Source organism: Chiloscyllium plagiosum, unplaced genomic scaffold, assembly GCF_037043375.1.
Source record: "Chiloscyllium plagiosum isolate Xiang-an unplaced genomic scaffold, Cpla_swu_hap1 HiC_scaffold_25, whole genome shotgun sequence".
NCBI lineage: Eukaryota > Metazoa > Chordata > Chondrichthyes > Orectolobiformes > Hemiscylliidae > Chiloscyllium > Chiloscyllium plagiosum.
This window is the reverse complement of record NW_028270163.1, coordinates 38,285,229-38,306,174: the sequence shown is the minus strand read 5'-3', so window position 1 is coordinate 38,306,174 and position 20,946 is coordinate 38,285,229. Positions and strand designations below refer to the sequence as shown.

General features: G+C 39.3%; 1 long non-coding RNA gene across 1 annotated transcript in view; it reads right to left on the bottom strand.

Annotated features, from left to right (window-relative positions):
- Positions 1-20,946, bottom strand: part of LOC122562169 (uncharacterized) — a 125,989-nt gene that overhangs the window by 6,849 nt on the left and 98,194 nt on the right. The window contains exons 7-10 of the long non-coding RNA XR_015761415.1: positions 20,597-20,701; positions 16,009-16,186; positions 15,081-15,218; positions 4,210-4,429 (exon numbers count right to left, since the gene is read on the bottom strand). This is a non-coding gene — a long non-coding RNA (uncharacterized LOC122562169). The remainder of the gene's footprint in view (positions 1-4,209; positions 4,430-15,080; positions 15,219-16,008; positions 16,187-20,596; positions 20,702-20,946) is intronic.

Below are 20,946 nucleotides of genomic sequence, written 5' to 3'. Positions count from 1 at the left end.
GCTTCAAACATTTGGCATTAGCAAAATGCTAACTTCATATGCCAGGAAGGTTCATTACAATGCAATTTGATATAAGACAGGTTTGTGAGCAGCATGCTGTCTTCAGACTGAATAAATATTGATTCAGGGGTGTGCCAGCATCTTTTAAGTCACATTAGTACATCAGTTAATTCTTTATTAAAATGATATTTGCACAGGATTGTCTCTTAAGCATGGGGATTTCAAGTATAATAAAGGGTACATCAGGAAAGGAGATCCTGGAGTGATGAAGACTATTAACTGTGCAATGACAGGATTTTCTCTGTCACTCATATAAACCTGTAGATTATATTATTTTAATATATTTTTGAATCAATTCCATCCTCCAATATTCTTTTCTCTTCATCTGTAGCAGCTAAACAATTTCACAGATGTTGACACCCTTCAGTGCCTTGCCCAAGTGTCTATTTATAAGCCTAGGCAGCTAGAATTAATGATTCATTCAATAACATAAGGCACTGCAGTGAAGGTCAGTTGTCAATCAACTGAACAGAGCATTGAAAGCAAGTTTGCATGTGTCCTTAAACAGCATCCACACACATGCTGCTTTAATCAGGAAATACGAAGTTGGGTACAAGTGTGGGAACCCTGTTCTTCCTGACAATTCATTGAGACCCAGAAGTTATTATTTGATCCATCATCGACACCGAATTGCCTGATCTCAGTTTGAGTGGTCTGCTGAATGCTACAACTGGCCTTAGTGACTCCAGTCCGGGGAAATTTGACCAGAATTGCTTTTATATTGTTGTCAAGATCTCCGGCACCAACACCTGTACAAGTGACACTCTGATACAATCTTTCTGTCTATACATTCAGCTGGTTGCCAGATCACTAGTCAGATAGTCAGCCAGGTAGCTATGTATATAATGTAATAGTAATCTAAGAAAACATATAACCCAGCCTGAACGGCAGTTGTAGTGCAGTGCTACCTCTGGGTCAGAAAGTCTGTGTTTAAGCCTGTGCCGCTCCAGATGTGTGCAATAACATGTCTGAACAGATGAATTAGTAATATCCATAACCCAGGGCGTATTAGAATCCTGTGGTATAATAGTAGTGACCTTTCCCCCTGGAAGATTTGGGTTTAAGTTCCAACTGCCCCGGAGATGTGTCTTAACATGTCAAAGAGGCATACAGCACGGAAACAGACCCTTCGGTCCAATCAGTCCACGCTGAGCATAATCTCAAACTAAACTAGTCCCACCTACCTGCGCTTGACCCTTTTCCATTATTCATGTACTTATCCAAATGTCTTTTAAACGTTGTAACTGTGTCCACATTCCCCACTTCCTCTGAACATTCATTCCACGCATGAGCCGTACTCTAATGAAAAAGGAAGTTGCCCCCATGTATTTTTAAAATCAGTCTCCTCTCATCTTAAAAATATATCCCAATGTCTTGAACTGCCTCCCCTAGGGAAAAGGCATCTGCCTTAGCCCCTCATGATTTTATAAACCACTAGGGTCACCCCTCAACCTCCTAAGCTCCAGTGAAAAAAGTTAGCAAGTTTTGAGAAGATTTGTAGCTCAGGTTGAGGTTCTGGATGTAGATTTGCTCACTGAGCTGGAAGGTTCATTTTCAGACGTTTCGTCACCATACTGGGTAGCATCTTCAGTGAGCCTCTGGACAAAGCACTGCTGGCATTTCCTGCTTTCTATTTATATGTTTGGATTTCCTTGGGTTGGTGATGCCATTTCCTGTGGTGACATCATTTCATATAGTGATGTAATTTCCTGTTTTTTTCTCAGGAGATGGTAAGTGGGATCCAAGTCAATGTGTTTATTGATAGAGTTAGTACAAATTCTATATCATGATGCCAGTAGTGGCAGCAGGTGGACAGTGAACAGTGGAACTGGTGATAGTATTTTGGTGACAAACCGAAAGAATTATTTCAACAGTGGCAGTTGAGAAATGTTCCTTTCCTAACAGTCACCTTTCATGTGTTGAAGACTAAAGTGTTCCAGTGAAGTTTGAAGGCTATAACTTTGTTGAAGGCAGAAACATCTGTGAGTTCGCGCTCTCTCTCTTTTAAAAAAAAAGAGGCCACTGCTATCAGATTTTAATAACAGAGGTTTTAAGAGGGGCAGAAAGCACAGTCTCAACCGACTTAAACACTCCTAGAACATAATATAGAGTAAAACCGCACACAAATAAAGTTTTGTCTATCAATATGCCTTACAAGTGTCCAGATGTCAATTCAAATCTGCCACCTTACTTTTCAAAATTATTGCATAAACAATAAAAAGTCACTTTGTTTTGGCATGAACACCACCTACAAGTACCAGTCTACAATGTTTAAAGCTACAAGCACTAAAGCAGCAATAAGGCGAGAGAGAAAAAGAAAAATTAATTGCACTCTACATGGATTGGTCAGAGTATTGAGTACAGGAGTTGGGAGGTCATGTGGCAGCTGTACAGGACATTGGTTAGGCCACTGTTAGAATATTGCTTGAAATACTATGGGTGCAGGCAATCTGAAACAAGCAGAGAAAATGGTTTCAGGTCCAGTATGATATTCCTTCAAAACTGAACAGGTTCTGTAGAAGAATCATACCAGAAATGAAACATTAACTCAATTTCTGTCCCCACAGGTGCTATCAGATCTGCTGAATTTCTCAGTATTCTGTGTTTGTTCCACATTGATCTGATTCAGTTTTAGTCATAGTGAAGAGAAAGATTCAAGAAGCTACAACAGCTCAACAAGATCCTCCTCAGCAGGTCCCTGAGAAAGCACATTCTTTCTGCTCAGAGTCAAGTTAGAGCTCAGAATGGCTCCTACCCCGGGCTCCAGCCCGTGACTCACCTCTGGGACTTGTCTCCCAGGCCAGCCTGGGTTTGGACTCCCTCCCGCTCTGGGTTTCAGCCCACGACTCGCTCCTGGGACTGAGCTGAATAGCAAAAGCACATGGTGTCATTTCTAAGACGTGATAACCTAAACTGTAAGGATATCCAGGATAATGGAGCAATTGTAGATAGATGGGGCTGAGGTACAGATCAGCCAACATTTGCTTTTTTGGCAGAACAAGCTTAAGGGCCTTCATGTCATATTCCTGTTTTAATGTAAATGACAGGATTGATTTTTGCCAGTGACTGCAGCTAGTGACTCAAGTAAGCAATTAACCCCACACATTGTATTGGGAAAATCTGGTCATTTTCTAGTTTAATCTTTATATTAGTAATAGCAGTATTATTCATACAATGTTTCTGTTATTGCACATAGCTAAGTTCTGCTCCAATGCCAGATCTGGACTGAGCTTCTACCTGCCACTCTGTTCTGGTCTCAATTTTGACTCAAACCGTGAACAATTTATGCCATAGATTAGATATTAGCCTTTCCATGGACTGTGACTGGCAGAGCTGCTGCCCTCTCTGGGGACCATTGCCATTCCAGCCGGAGTCAATTAATAAAAAAGATTTCTCGGTCTTCACATTTTGCCATTGGTTACCATAGCAAAATAGGTAACATACATCAATCACCCTGATAAGATAAATATGATGGCCAAGAGAAGTTGGAACTTGTTGGTGTTCTGATGGGGATGTGCCATCCCACCATTTCCAACACTGAACCAAGCCACACAGGAGATGTTGATGTAGTCTCCTGCTTTAAAGAAAAAAACAAAGTTTAACCAGGTGTCACCACATTTCATCTCCCTTCTGCTCTTACCAGGCCACAACTAAGTCTTTCACTTCCCTAGCCATGTTCAGGAATTTAGGGTCCTTTTAGTTTAGACACAGCTCTCTCTGTCTGACTGAAAAAAATAGAGATTGCCAACTGTCAGTACAACTCATTGCAAAATCACATACCACAAACACAAATGGTGAAAACCTTAAATAATTTAACTTTAGAGGGGCAGGTTTAGAGGGGCAAAAAGTTAGTAGCCTCGCATTCTTTCTGAACAAATCTTAGATTATGCAAAGAACACCTCTGTTTTTCTTTCAGCAACTTTTGGACATCAATGCAGAATTGTCTATCGTCATTTGCTGTTGGCTTGCATTTATTCTTGATCAGTAATTTTAAAATATGTGACATTATGATAACAGTAATTGTTCAGCTGGCCACCCAGGGTGCAAGAGGAAGAGAACAGAAGTGGTTAATTGCAATCAGTGATTAGGTGAAGACAACAACAGTATGTGGAAGTGAGATATGACCATTAAGTAAAAATAATCAGCTACCTGAGGATACTGAACATCCTGTGGGACTTAGATCTATCTGGGAGAGTCTCCTCCAGAAGGGTTAGCTTTACACAGTAACGTGATGCCTTGGGCCACTGTATCACCATCTCCAACGTCAGCCTTCGATTTTTCTGTGGTTTGTGAGCCTTCCTTTGTTCATGTGTCTCGCACTGTCGATCAGTAATCAGCTGTGATGGATAGTGCTGTCAGCACCGTCTTACTGTGTGACAGGAAGATATGTGATATGGAGTGACCTAAACCTCCTCTTCCTTAACCAAAATATTTCACAGGATGCAGAGGACATTCCATGAAATCCAACCTTTTGTGTCTTTGGGGCATAAGAAGCTACAAATGAGGTGCTTTTTAATATTCACTGTCTTGGGATTCTGATTTAATTTTGAAATTTACTGTCAAATGGGTGATTAGAATTCATCTCCATTTATCTCCCCTGTAATATTACTGCCTAGTGCAGCTCTTTGTATTTAAACTTCTGTATTAGCTTAAGCTATACAGAAAGATTAATGGATGATTTAGTTTCACTACAGCTTCCACTACAATGGGTGCTGGCATTGGTGTGATTTGCCCACATTAGGTAGTAGACAGTAAAACTGTATTGAACATAATCTGTGTTATGTGCCAGCTTGGCTTCTGGATCTATACCAGCTCAAGTAGAAGTCATCAGCATTCATCAAAGAAGAGGGAATGCTTCGAACGACAATGGAATCTTACAGCCTGGATGATGGTCAGTCAGCACATTTAGTCCTATCACTCAGCCACTAGTTTTTCCAGGCTCCCCATGATAGTAGTGATGCTCAGTTTCTTAGAAGTGGAGTCAACTGTACTATCTAAAAGATACTTAATAAGTACATCAATTTGCCTGAAATCAACAGAGCTTTTAAACTGTAAAGTTGAGAGGATTATGATCTTAAGGGCTATAATTGAAACATTAATGAAATAGCCTGTCTGCTTAACTTGTTAAAAATGGTGCCTTTGTAACTGACTGATGTTTAGTGCCGTTTGCCTGATTAAGCCATGTTACAGGTGAAATGTGGTTAATTGCTGTCAATTCTACACAAAGTCACTTATAGCAGAAGTTGAGGAAACATGTTTATGGCCAGCCAACCAGAACACTGAGTATAGTTGCATTTCACCAAACATCCCTTTTTCCATAAAAGAAACAAAAAGAGTTTGACTAAGTTATCATTTGCAATTACAAACTATATAAAAATTACCAAATATATGGTCAGAAATAAAATTGCCATTCATTAACAAAATAGTTTTTTAACTCTGGTCAGTTCCAATTTAATCAGTTTCTGCACATACATGCCATAAATAGACTTTAACTCATACAGATCGCCTAACGATATCTGTGCGTGTTGCCATTGCCTGTTCCTGTGGTAGCTACACATTACTTAGATAAAGCGCTTTCTCCAGAGAGTATAATTTCCTTTGTGAGTGCTATGGTCATGACAATGATGGCTTATCTATTTCTGTTGCTTAGAATGATGGACTTCTTGGATTAATGGTTATTCTATACTCTTTACATTTTGAGATCACTTCTTCCAGATCCCTTGCCTACAATGAAGCTGTACAGAAAGATTAATGGACGTTTTATTTTCAAATACAGCTTCCATTGTAGTCAAGCATAGATGCCTGCAGTTGCAATGATATATCTAGTAATTCATATTTACTACAAAGATTTGAAGTAACATCTTCTCTATGCAGGCCCCAAATTACTGTGTGGGTTGAACTTTGTCAAGAGTGTTGAATGTTTGCAATACAACTGGCTCTCCAATGCTCGAATTTGACTATGACTTTGCAGTTATGTCAAAGTGAAATGTGTCTTTCTGAATTTTCACCTTGACCTTGCCACTCATGCCTGATACCACTTCATGCTCTGGCTTTAGTTTTTTTTTTGCTTTTGGAACAGCAACATGGATGTGCAGTGTCATTAGTTTTTACACTGGACTACTTTCCATAGTTTCAGGATGTGTATTTTTTCCTTTAGGAGTTGCCTTCTACAAGCCCGTGCTAATTTTGCTTGGATTTCTTTGTGATCCATTTGGCAATTTTCAGCAAGGAGACATCCAAGAAGTGAAAATATGTTTATAATCTTCTAGGATCTGTTCAGCAGTCAATCGATCAGTGAACCGCAAATGCTGTAAAACCCTCGAGTTCATTTAGACTTTGTCCAAGCTTTAGACTTACTTCAGCTCAGGTGAGTGGATTTATCTTGATGTCTATCTGGAACTTCATATGTTCACACTTCTCATTGTATTGCACTTGCAGCTTCATATGTCCTCTTGCATAAGTATGATGTCATCATAAAGTCTGAAACGTATCTTCTGCAGCTTTATTTTTGGGTCACTGTTTTGAGTGAATTTGCACATGTCTATGAAGTTCATGATGTTGTATGGTGTCTTTCTGGCACTTTTTTTCAGTCAGCATTCTAACATTCACAAACCCTTTATTATGCTTGGACCTAAGGATGACAACCTGTTGTATGTCATACGATGATTTGTCAGAATCATCAGTTAGTATCTCTCTAGCAGTCATCTTTATAGGCTCATTTTTAATTAATTACACACTTATTGCATAGTTTTATCACAGAGTAGGTACAAAAAAGCTCTTGTTCTGTTTCGTATCTCCCCTTTCGTTTCCACAGCAGCAGAGTAGAATATTCACTGCCTTTTGATTCACCCAGTAATTTAAAGTTGCAAACTCTTGTTTTAAATTTACTTCCTTGCTGTTGCTTTTCAGTAGCTCTCTCTTTCAACTTTAAAAATCCACAGTTTTAGCTGCACCACTCTGGCACAATGCATCAAGTGGTTTGTGTTTAACAGTTAACATCAGCTGCACAAAAGGGCCCTCGCAGCAGGATTATGGCAAGCCAACCAGTACACAAGGGTACGATTTTACTTCTCCAAATCTGGATGGGACCATTCGCCACAGCAGATTTGCCGCCGCCGATTAGCCACAGCCCTTTGACCGCCGAGCATATCTAAACTATATAAAATTGTCGTTATATTGGTTAAGGTAGTGTTTGTGTTGTTTCAGTAACAGCTTATTTTCATTACAGGAGAGTTTTTTTTAAGCTTGTATTTTTTTTTCCATTTACCCTCAAGTCTTCAAAATGGAAACAGAAATTATTAGTAAATGTGGAAATAAGAAGTTTTACCATGATGGTTTTATATATGTTTTTGATAAACTATCCAAGCGTGATTCAAGTATTAAGTTTTGGCGATGTGAACAAAGGGGCTGATGTAATGGACGGATCCACACCAAGAGTGGCACTATGATAAAAACAATTAATGGACACACACATTCCCCTTCCGCAGCAAGTGTCCAAGTTGCGAAAGTGAAAACAAGTTTAAAACATCGTGCAGAAGAATCGCAGGAAGTACCTAGTGTTCTTATTAATGAATATGTAGCTGATGTCCCTCAGTCAGTCCTAGCATCTTTACCAACGACAAGCAGCTTAAAGAAATTAATTTGACGAAAAAGGAATGGTATTAGTTTAGTGCCACCAAACCCTACTGATTTTCAGCATTTGGTGATTCCAATTACACACAAAATATATAAGCTGGATAACGGAGCAGAAAAAAAATTTCTTTTGGCGGATAGTGGTCAAGGAAGTAATTGTATAATCATATTTGGTAGGGAATCTTAGATATATCATTTAGCAGAATCAACGTGGTTTGTGGATGGTACGTTCAACATAGCCCCTATTTTATTCTCTCAGATATGTTGTACTTTAGCAAAAAGACTTGATGGGGTTCATGTAATATTGTTGCTGAAAATGTGTTGCTGGAAAAGCGCAGCAGTCAGGCAGCATTCAAGGAGCAGGAGAATCAACGTTTATGGCATAAGCTCTTCTTCAGGAATCTAATATTGTATATACTTCTACCAAATAAGCAGCATTCAACGTATGTATGCATGTTTGAAATGGTGAAGTCCTTGGTACCTTGGTGAAGTCCAAGGTGAAGTCCATTGTGACTTTGAGCAGGCAGCTATCAGTGCTATGAGAGAATGTTTTCCTGAAGTTAGAATTAGGGGCTGTTTCTTTCATTTGGAACTAATTATGCATAGACATATTGCTGTAGTTGGAGCAACTCGTCAATACAACACTGATCCTGATTATGCTTTAAAAGCAAAAATGATAATTGCTTTGGCTTTTGTGCCACTTACTGACCTTGATACCTATGTAGAAGCACTCGCAGACTTTTTGCTTCAAGAACTACAACCAGTACTAGATTGGTTTGAATTTAATTATATTGGACTCTACAATAGACATGGCAGTAGCCGAAGGGCACGTTTGTTTCCCCATGATATGTGGTTGGTCTATGAGAGAACAATAAATGATGAAGATCGCACAAATAATCACGCTGAAGCTGCTCATCGGAGAATCGGCAAGATTTCTATATGGAACAGCTGACAGCAGGTTACCCACCACAAATAAAGCTAAAAAAAATCGAGACGCAGACAATAGAATAAAAAAAATTGCTCTTGAATATGGTGAAAGAGATTGTTTGGAATATCTTAGAGGAATAGCACATAACTATCAAATGAACTAAAAAATTTCAATGTTTAATATTAATGTGAGATTTTACTGCCATTATAAAGGTTTTTAAAATATATTTCCTTTTTCTGGTTAAAATTTGTAACTCATTTTTATATATAAACCAATAAAATGATATTTATTTTACTTTTTTTTATCAATATGTATTATGTAGTTGTATAAATAAAGGGGATTGAGAAGTATGAAAGAACAGGCGGGAGGGAAAACAATCAGCACATATATATATTTCCGGTGGTGAATAGTCTCCAGAGGTCAAACGACCCCAGTGGAGAAACGCCAGTGGAGAACTGGCAGTGGCTAATCAGCGGCAGCGAATGTGCTGTGGCGAATCGTCACCAACCCCTTCAAACAAACCAGCTGCCCACAATAAACATTGGTGGCATAAGCAGCCGGGGCTGTATCACCAGTTTTTCCAGACTGGTTTGGTGCTAAAACGTTATTAAAGTTCATATGGAGGGGGATGTGGCGCTTGATTTCCAAATTTAGTTGATCCCAGCAGCAAGAACTACGTCCAGTGTCTGTATCTCTAGCTCACAGATGGACTCTGCTTCTTAACTGTTGTCCAGCCATCCCTGGTTGAAAGTGTATATTTTGTTTGTTGGATGAGAGAAGGATCTGGCCCTATTGTAATACTGACAGGCTTGGAATTTCCTGAAATGGTGTAAGTTTTGCCAAACTCTGAGCAGGAACTTTCTGAGAATTTCATCACCATTGGTTAGAAGAAAAATACCATTATTCATGCACATTCCACACAGCATATTTAAATCATAGAAGAATAAAAACTTTTGAATCTTTAGCACAAATCATTCCCAAGTCTTGAAGATACATTTGCAAATATAGAAAATTCGAAGGCACAGTTGTTTTGGTCAGTGTTGAGTAAGTGGTACTTGCTATCCATTAGGCTGACAGCTCTCACAGGCTGTCTGTGGATATTTGAATGGTAACGTGGTCATTGGGCATCATAAACAGTGTGACACACTCTGAGACCTTTGTAGTCAGAAAAGGCAATACAGGGTAACCCCTGGATCCTCGGGTCCAGTTTCCGTAATTTCAGTTACTCGTGGTTTACCGCGGCCTGAACATATTACAGGGAACCTTCCAGAACCAGGGAGTGGGCATCTGCCGGGAAGGTAAGTTTTCCCATTTAAATGAATGGGTTCACACCTATCTGCAGTTTTGGGCTTCTGCGGTAGGTCTTGGAATGGATCCCCTGTGGTTGGGTGGGGTGGGAGAGCTACTGTACTGCAAGCTGAATTTTCCCTCAGGTGATGTGTTAGGAATGGAAGGCAATGGCTTCACTATTATTGCTAGAGCAAAATTTGGACCACTGTAGCCTTCTGTGAAGAGAAATTTAAAGAATTCTTTTAAAGTACCAGGAATATAATGTTGGCCCTGGTTTAAATTCAGGAAAGCAACAATGGGCTGCCTTTGCATGGAGTGAATCTATGTTGATGATCAGCAAGGATTTAGTGGGATCAAAGAAATTTGAATGCTGTATGAAACAGGCCTAATTCAATCATGCCCAAATTTGCATAATCTTTTATGTCAAAAAAAAGCATTGCACCAGGGTTACACCATTGTGTCCATACTTCCATACCGTGACTGTAAGACTATATAGCAAGTGTTATGATGTAAGAGGCATGAGATAAAGACTTTTCATTGTTTCAGCATTAGTCCCCAGGCAATTGCAGGGTGAAGCACAAAGAATCACCCCTGGTTGATGTGCCAAAAATGTGCTGATGTTTTTGAAAATGTTAAGATAACAAATGTTTACATGATCGCAGGTAGTACTGCTTGGAAGGAATTATGAAGCCAATATAAAAGAACTGTATTAAACTCAGACACATAGTCCTTAACAGATGGTGCATCAATGATCCTAATAACGTTTAGTTGATATTGGTTCAGTTTCTCAGTCATGAGGATCAATGAATGTCTCCAAAGCAGGTTGCAGAATAGATATTTGGATCAAAACAGTCAAAACTTGGATGACACATTTTTCTCATTATGATGTGGTGATCTTCCAAAGTTTTGTGATTCTTTGACAAAAATGTGTTTTATTCTAAATGTTTGGACTCACGGCAAAGCACTTCATCGGTAAAGAAGTCTTTTCTCCAAAGAGGTAGTGCAGCAAGTCAAATTGGGGTGGATTTTCAGCTTTCCTACTTGCAACAAAGACTTGCATTTATATAGCAGCTTCAGTGTGATGAAATGTTCTGAGGCACTTCACAAGAATGTCACCAACAACATTTAGCACAAAGCCAGAGAAGGAGATATCAGGCAAGTGACTGAAATCAGGAATCAGGTTTTCCAAGAGCCTTAAAGGAGAAAAGAGTTGGAGAGGTAGGGAGGTGGAGGCAATTCCAAAGCTTTTATCCTAGAATTCTGGAGTGACTGATTTAAAAACAAAATATAAAATGCGCAAGAAAACAGAAATGAAGAATTGCAAATATCTTGTAGGTTTGTAAAGCTGGCACAGGTGACTGAGACAGAGGCTTGCAGCAGTCCTGTACTGCTTGGCTGAGAGTGGATAGTATATTGGGCAGGAGAGGATTAGAAACCTATAACAAAGCATACCCGTTTTCCATATGTTAATTCCAAGAGAAATAAAATCAGATATTGGCACCATTCACTGTTCTACCAAACCACAAGATCCACTCCCCTTTACAGTGTTACCAAACTGCAGACAGGCTCGCTATAGCACGAGAATCTGCTTGATAGTGTGAAAAATTGCCTGGACACGTACTACCCACTAAAAGCAAGACAAGTCCAATTTGGCCAACAACCAATGCATCCGCCTGCAATTTATGAACAGTGAAACGATGAAAGATACCACTGATGGTGCTCTCAAGCAGCACTCATGCAGCAATAACCAGTGCTCAGTTTGGATTTGGTTCAGGCTTTTCGAAAAATTCATTTTCAGGATGAGAGTATCGCTGGATAGGCCTGCATTTATTACCCAGAGGCCTGTTATGAGTCAACCACATTGCTGTGAGTCTGGGGTCACATATAGTCCAGATCAGGTAAAGAAGGCAGTTTCCTTCCCTAAAGGACATTAGTGAGCCAGGTGGTTTTTATCTGACAATCAACAACACTTTCATGGTTATCATTAGACTCTTAATTCCAGATTTTTTATTGAATTCAAATTCTACCATATGCCATGGTGGGAATCAAATCAGGTTTCCAGAACGTTACCTGGGGTCTCTCAATTAACAGTGCAGCGATAATTGCCTGCTCTAGGAGGTTATTTGGCTACTGACCTCATTAAGGGCTTGGTCCATACATGGACAAAAGAGCTGAATTCCAGAGGTAAGCGACTATCTGACTGGTGATGGTAAGGACTGCGGGTGGAGAGTCAGTTGGGCAGAAGAGGATTAGAAACCTATAACAACCTAACCCTAACCTGAACCCTATCACAATGGAACTTAAAAAAAAGATTAAAAAGGAAAAAGAGTTCATGAAAAAGCACGAAAAAGTAGAATAAAGGAAAACACAAGGATGGTTATTAAATATAAAAAGAACAAGATAATAACTAAGGAAAGAGTAGGAGGTGTGAGGGACAATCTATGTGTGGCTCTGAGTGTGTGGCACAGACCTCAATGAATACCTTGTGTTATTCTTCAGTTGGAAGACTCTGAAATATTAGAAGAAATTAACATAGAAGAAGAGGTCCAAAACAGTTTAGCATGCTTAAAAGTAGATAAAACTACAGCCCAGATGAGATATATCCCAGGCTGTTGAGGGAGGGAAGAGATATCAGTCATTTTCAAATCTCTGTGGCCACAATTGAGGTGCCACAGAACATAAGGACTGCTAACATTGTCACATTATTAAAAACAGAAGGAAGGGACAGACTAGAAAATTATAGACTAGTCATTGGTGAGGAAGCTATTAGAAAAAATTCTGGAGGGACAGAATATATCTACACTTGGATAGAATTAATCAGGAGTAGTCAGCATACATTTGTTCAGGGAAGGTCGCAATTGAGAAGTTTGATATAAGTTTTTGAGGATTTATCCAGGGATATTAACAAGAGTGATGCATTTGAATAGGCCTACATGGACTTTAGCAAAGCTTTTCACAGGTCCCGCATGATAAAATGGTCAAGAAACTAAGAGCGCATGGGATCCAAGGCAAAGTGGCACAACTAATTGAAAATTGGCTGAGAGGCAGGGAGCAGAGCATGATGGTAGAGTGATGTTTCTGCATCTGGATGTCTGTCTCCAGTGGGGTTGTATAGGGCCCAATACTGGGGCCATTGCTGTTTGAGGAGTACATTATGATTTGAACTTAAAGATTGGAGCATGATAAAGGAGTTTCTGATGACATAAAAATTGGTTAAGACGCCATATAGTGAGGAGGATAATTGTAAACTGCAGGAATTGAATTGAATTTATTGTTATGTGTACTGAGGCACAGTGAAAAACTTTGTCTTGAGAGCAATACAGCCAGATCACAGAGTTAGCATAGATAGTAAATAATAGGTAATCAGCGGCAAAGACAAAAACACAGGTACAGGCAAATGTTAAGAGTTTTTGAGTCCATTCAGTATTCTAACAACTGTAGGGTAGAAACTGCTGCGAAACCAGCTGGTGCATGTGTTCAGGCTTCTGTACCTTCCCTCCAATGGTAGAGGTTGTAGAAAAACATTGCCAGGGTGTGATGGATCTTTGAGAATGCTGGCAGCCTTTCCTTGACAGCGGGCCTGGGAGATAGATTCTATAGATGGGAGGTTGGCCTTTGTGAACAGGGCCGAGTTCACCACTCTCTGTTACCGTTTCCGATCTTGAATGGTACAGTTGCCATACCAGGTAGTGATACATCCTGACAGAATGCTCTTGATAGAGCACTATAAAAGTTGGCAAGGGTATTCACCATCATGCCAAATTTCCTCAGCTGCCTAAGGAAGAAGAGACTTTGTTGGGCCTTTGTAAGCAGTGTGTCCACATGAAGAGTCCAAGAAAGCTTGTTATTGATGACCACTCCCAGGAGCTTGACACTCTCCACTCGTTCTACCTCTGTGTTGTTGATATGCAGGGGGGGCATGAGTAACATCCCACCGAAAATCAATAATGAATTCCTTGGTTTTGCTGGCATTGAGAGCTAGGTTGTTCTCAGTGCACCATTTTTCCAGGTCTTCCACCTCCCATCTGTAGTCTGTTTCATTGCCATATGAGATTTGACTGACTATGGTGGTGTCATCAGCCAACTTGTAAATGGCATTGGTCTGGTATTTGGCGACGCAGTCATGGGTATACAGTGAATGCAGTAGGGGGCTGAATACGCACCCCTGAGGGGCTCCAGTGTTGAGTGTTAGTGATGATGGAATATAAGGATATCAATGGACTGGACATGTGGGCAGAGCATGGCAAATAGAATTCAATCCAGAAAAGTGAGAGGTACATTTGAAGAAGGCCAAGAAGGGAGGGATTTTTGTCTATGAACAGTGTGATCCTTGAAAGTACTGAAGATTATGCACATATTCCTAAAGGTAGCAGGATAGGTAGATAATGTGATTAATGAGATCTATGGTATGCTTGCCTTTATAGCCAATGCATAGAATATATGATCAAGGAAGTTATGCTGGGACTATACAAAATGCTGGTTAGGCTGCAAATGGAGTACTGAGTGCAGTTCTCATCATCACATTATAGTGATTGTGATTGCATGAGAAAGGGTGTAAAGAAGATTTACCAGGATGCTGCTTGAGCTGGAGGTCTGAGCTATGAGGAAAAATTGGTTGGGCTGGTGCTGTTTTCCTTGGAGCTGCAAAGAATGAGAGGGGGCTGTTGAGAGCCCTCAGATAATGAGGGCTTAGTTAGAATTCATAAGAAGGAACATTTTCCATAAATAGACATGATGGAGTTTCATTTAGATAAATGTGAGGTGGTGCATTTTGGAAAGGCAAAAAAAGGGCAGGACTTATGCACTTAATTGGCAAGGTCCTGGAGAGTGTTGCTGAATGCAGAGACCTTGGAATGCAGGATCATGATTCCTTGAAAATGGAGTTGCAGGTAGATAGGATAGTGAAGAAGGCATTGGTATGCTTGACATTATCAGTCAGTGCACTGAGTGTAGGAATTGGGAAGTCATGTTGTGGAAGACATTGTTTAGGCCACACTTGAAGTATTGTGTGCAATTCTGGTCTCTCTGCCATAGGAAGGATGTTGTGAAACTTGTAAGGGTTCAGATAAGACACCTGCATTTCATCGATAAATAAAAATAATAACTAAACTATTAAAACCACCTCTCCAGAATTTGCACAAATGCATCAATAAAGTTTGAATGCAATTACCTGTTTCGAGCAGTAAAATAAAATATCCATTGATTCAGTTAACTGTGTGAATCCAGGCTTTGTAGCTGCTAACACATCTGTTTCATTGACTTTTGCATGTACATTGACTTTGAGGCATAGAAAGGAATTTGCAGTCTCCTGTGTGGAGGAGTGAATGATAGATTATTCACAAATATCCTGAAGACATCCACTGAAAGTTAATAGGTGATAAAGCAACTTGCCCCTTAGTACATGTTACGATGAAAATGTATCTACTATGTAAAAGTTCTGGTATGAAAATTAACACCAACAGCACTCACATGAAGCCAATGAACTTTTTCTTCGATTTTATTATTGTCTGTACTCCAGAAGTGTACTTTTAAACACTTTAACTAAGATAGTTAAAAATGCAGCTAGTTTTTGTTTTAATTTTTGAAATGTTAAAGACATAGTCCACATATGACAATAAATATCTCTCTCCATTACTGAGAGACTATTGGTTGTATATAGCTTGAGGGAAAGCACTCCACAGGCATGGAGGAGGCATGGCCTCCATGAATTACCACAGTCAATAAAGGAACTGAACCTATGTTGCTGGCTTTGCTCTGCACCACACTCTAGCTAACCAAGCCCTCTGGTAAAGGCATTGAGCCATGGAAGAGTTACAGTACAAGAAGATGCAACTCAGTCTTTCATGTCCATATCACAACTAGATACAAGCCACTCACCAGTCAAGAGTGGGGTGCTGTAAAAGCACTGCAGGTTAGGCAGGATCCAAGGAGCAGGAGAATCGACATTTCAGACAATAGCCCTTCATCAGGAATGTGGACTATTTCTTTAACTTTTCAAAAAATTAAAACAAAAACTAGCTGCGTTTTTAACTATCTAAGTTAAAGTGCTTAAAAGTGCACTTTTGGAGTGCAGACAATTACTTAATAAAGCCACTCACCATCCAGACTTGAGAATGTATCGCTATTTCTTCTTCAATGTTGCTGGATCAAAATCACAGAACTGCCTCCCTAACGTCATTAGGGATTGCACCTACACCAAAGGGACTGCAGTGGTTCAAGAAGGCAGCTGAAAAACACCTTCTCAAGTTCAATTCAGCATGGACCAGCCAGTGATATCTACGTCCCATGTGTGAATAAAAATAAAATGATACAGGTCTTACTGTCACTGTATACAACCATACGAATGACATCATTTTCCCACCCCTCCTCATTTATCTAGATTCGCTGGGATACCAACAGGTTTTTATTGCACAGGGCTGTAAGAATAAGTTGTATTGGTTAGGGTTTAGTTGGAATGGATGCAGGGAATACAGGTTGAAAACTGAGGTCCATAGATTTTTTTGGGGGGTGTGGAGAGGTGTGCTGGAAGGTGCAAAGATATCCCAGGCTTTAAAATCAAGGCGTACGAGGAGGGGTGGAAACATGGAGTCAAAGCCAATGATCAACCATGGTCATATTAAACAGCAGAGCAGGCCTGAAGGACTGAATATGTTTTTGATGTTATATAAAAGTAAGTACAGTAGCTGGATTTATGATAATAATTAGCCATGATTCACTTGAATGGCAGAACAGACAGAATGGATTGAATGGCCTTCTCTTCCCTTTTTAAGCAATCAGGGGTTCTCTCATTCCTCATCTCTTGCCAAAGTGATATTTGAATGAAATCACTTGTATTTGTTCATTTTTTTTGTTGCAGCACATGGAAAAGATTGGTTTGTGGAAGGCTGGATACAAGAATTAGGATTTTTTAAAAAAATTGGGTGGGGGGGAGGGGTGAGTTTTATTCTCCCTGCGGTGAGGATTGTTTTTGCTGAAAAGTGGTACATTTACTTTTGGCACCCAATTCACTCACTGTTAGATGTAATAAAACCTTCACACAGCATCAGACACTGAGGATAGTAGACTCTTGTTTAAATCAGCTCTGTCCATGGTCCCTAAGGATTTAATCACTGAATTCCATACAAATTGGGAACAGGATGAGTCCACTTGGTGCCTCAAACATTCTCCACCATTTAATAAGATGATGGCTGATATGATCATTCCATGTTCCTCCTTCCGCTAATAACCTTTCACCCACTTGCATATCAGTCTACCTCTGCCTTAAAAATATTCAAAGACTCACCTTCCACCAATTTTGAAGGAGAGTTCCAAAGACTCTTAGCTTTCTGTGGGAAAAAAATTCTCCTGATCTTTGTCTTGAATAAGGAACTTCTTATTTTTGAGCATTAACTCCCAGTTCTAGATTCTCCCACAAGAGGAAAGATTCTCCCAGATCCACACTATCGAGAACCCTTCAAATCTTATATGTTTCAATCAAGTTGTCTCTTAGCTTTTAAACTATGGTGGTTACAAGCGAAGTCTGTCTAACCATTCCTCATACGATAACCCGTGCATAAAAAGTATTAATCCAGCAATCCTTTTCTGAACTAATTCCAATGTATTTATATATTTATTTACATTCCGGGACCAATACTGTGCATAGAACTGCAGATGCAGGCTCATCAATGCCTTGTATAACTGAAGCATAACTTCTCTAGTCTTATATTCAATTCTCATTGAAATAAATGATCACATTGTATTTGCTATCCCAATTATTTGCTGTTTGCACATGCACCTTTTGTGATTCAAGCACCAGGACACCTGGATCTCACTGCAACTCAGAGCTACACAATTCCTCACTATTTGCCAGATCTTTGCTCATTCACATAATCTGGCTATATCCTTCTACATGTCCTCTTCATAATTACTTTGCTATCTTTTCTGTCATCAGCAAATTTAGCCTTTGGTCCCTTCTTCAAATCATTTAAATAATGTGTATGAAGGTTGGTCCCTGTGGCAGACCTCTCATTATATCTTAACAATTGAGAAATGGCTTATTTATGTGGACTTTCTGTTTTCTGTTAGCTAGCCAATCTTCTGTAATGCCAATATACTATTCACTGCATCATGAGCTTTTATTTTCACAACTTTGGTGTGGGATGTTATGGAATGCATTAATCCAACCACAGTTTCCCTTTATCCACAGCACATATTACTTCTTCAGAGAGTAATAACTTGGTTAAACATAATTTCCCTTTCACAAAACCTGCTGATTGCTTTGGAATTTTCCTTAATGCCCTCCTATAATGTATTTTCCTCGTCAGTTTTTGTTTTGTGGACTGGTTTAATGTCATGTTTCTAGATTTATTTCCGTTTTTGCTTAGTTTATTTTTCTTACCATCTTCCAGATTTTTAACACTTGTGTCCCCTCCTGTCCTGACGTTATAAACTGACATTCGATAATGTTATACAAGTGTTGATTACCATTAGGTACAATTGTAAAAAGGCTGTGGTTGCTTTCTAGTGTTTGTCCAAGTGGCCATTATTACCTCTCGACAGTGACATTGAAAAGGTTATTCGCATCCAGCTCTGATCTTTTTCCTGACCTCACTTGAAGATTCGAATACATTTCAGGAGGAAAAATTCAGTTGGATTTCTGCTTTTTTTTATAAAAAAACAGCATTGTCTTTTTCACATTTTATGTTTACTATCATATTATTGTCTGTTCCTGCTTATTCCATCAATGCTTTTAATGTCAGTGTATTCAGAGGAGAGGAAGGAAAATTGGAAGTTAAAGAGAGCAAGAAGGACAGAAAATCATATTTCAGTCAAAGCGCTGTTGTTGGTGCTGAGGGAGGGAGATTAAACTTTGTGTTCCCACCTGCAGGTGTCAGTAACTGCGGTAAGGACGCTCTGCATGGGTAACCAAAATTTAATTAAGTCCTATTGAAAGCTCGTTTTTTTTTCATACTTAAACCTTTTAGCCCAATGTTATCATGTTTTCCATAGAAACTAATCAATTCTTAATTTAAAAGGTTTTTTGTAAAGTGTAGAAGGAAAATTATTTCCGGTAAAAATAGCCTCTGCTTTAAAGAGCTTAAACGGAATGGATTCTAGCAATGAAGGTTTTAAATTGCTTTGTCTGTTCCCCCGCTATTGAGGCAGATTACTGATTTATAATCCGCTTGAGTGACTCATTAATGTTTAAATGGCAGCCATTTGTGTTCTGCCGGGTTAATTAGCCTCCATTTGCACAGCTTTTTCCGTGTTCAGTTTTTTTAGAACTGCAGTCGGGTTTTGTTGCTCCCAGACAGTGCGAGAGGATATTTCCCTCAGCACTTAAGATAGAAATATAGCCTTGGGGATTATTGCTGTCTCACTTCCCCATATTTCTGGGTTTCAGTAGCAGCAACTAGTGAGGAAAGCATATATTGCATAAATTTCCCTATGTATATGTGTACACTTTCTACAGGAACACAGGCAAAGAGATACGTACACATAGGTAAATAAGCTTTGCCACTTCATTTATTTTAAAATAAATGTTGATCTTGTTAACATTGATGTTGCATAATGAATGCCCTCTGCAATGTGACCTGTATGCCTCTAAATCTTTTTAATCTGTCCATCCTTGTTTACTATGATTTACCTGAACTACTCATAAACAAAGCTTTTCACTGTACTTCAGCGCATGTGACAATAAATCAATCAATAAAAATATCTTATGCTGCTCTATTGAAATTGTTCAGTTCAAATGAGTGAAATAATTTAATATTTTACAAGCAAAGCATTACTTCAGTTTAATGGATGGTCTGTACATGCACATCACATACACAGGCACACAACAGACACACTATCGCGTACAAATGGTGCATGCAGCCACTGCACCACACACACCGTTCACACTCCATTAACAGACATATTCCACCATACGATGTTTGTGTTTGACATGTAGCACAAATCCAGCCATATGAGTACATGCCCTCATATACCTAAGACTGAGATGGGACCAGTGCACTGTGTTTTTCTAAACATACCATCCATGCATCACAACATAATGTAATTGTTTTATCTTGGTCTTGATATAGACAATCATATAGGAGAAAGTGAGGTCTGCAGATGCTGGAGATCAAAGTTGAAACTTTATTGCTGGAACAGCACAGCAGGTCAGGCAGCATCCAGGGAACAGGAGATTCGACGTTTCGGGCACAGGCCGAAGAAGGGCCTGTGCCCGAAACGTCAAATCTCCTGTTCCCTGGATGCTGCCTGACCTGCTGTGCTGTTCCAGCAATAAAGTTTCAACATAGACAATCATATACCTTGTCTATTTTTGACTTAAAATGAAAATATTCATTAACCAAGTTTGTTCAATAAACATAAAACATATAACACACTTAGTTTGTAATATAAAAATATATATGTTTACCCCTCTAAATAACTCAAAACACAACATGCCACGTAAAGTGGAAAAATAATGTTCCTATCTGCAGAGATTTTTAAAATAAACTTTAGCCATTTTGTCTTCATTTTTAAGGCAAGGACAAAATTTGCAATGCTCAAATAGCTGTTGGTTTGATAAGGATCAATAGCCTGAATTCAATAAAAAATTGAAATTAACCACATAATGATGATCATGAATCCATTGTCAGTTGTCAGAACAATCTATCTGGTTCACTAATGTACTTTACGGAAGGAAACTACCATCATTACCTGGTCTGGAATACATGTGACTCTAGATGTGGAGCAATGTGGTTGACTCTTAACTATCCTCTGAGATGGGCCATAAATACTGACCTCGCCAGCAATGCCCTCAACCTATGAATAAATGAATAATTAATAAAAAGCCATAGAAGCATGAACATATATGTTGCTTGACACATACAGTTGCTGCTGGGGCCCTTTATAGACATAGGAAATATTGACAAACTTTTTCAGATACTTTTCATTTGAGAGTTGTTGGACCAGGCTTCCAGGTACCACACAGCATCGACAACAACAATATTTCCACAAACAGGAAATTTTGTGCCAAAATGAAATCACCAAAAGCAACTACTGCAACC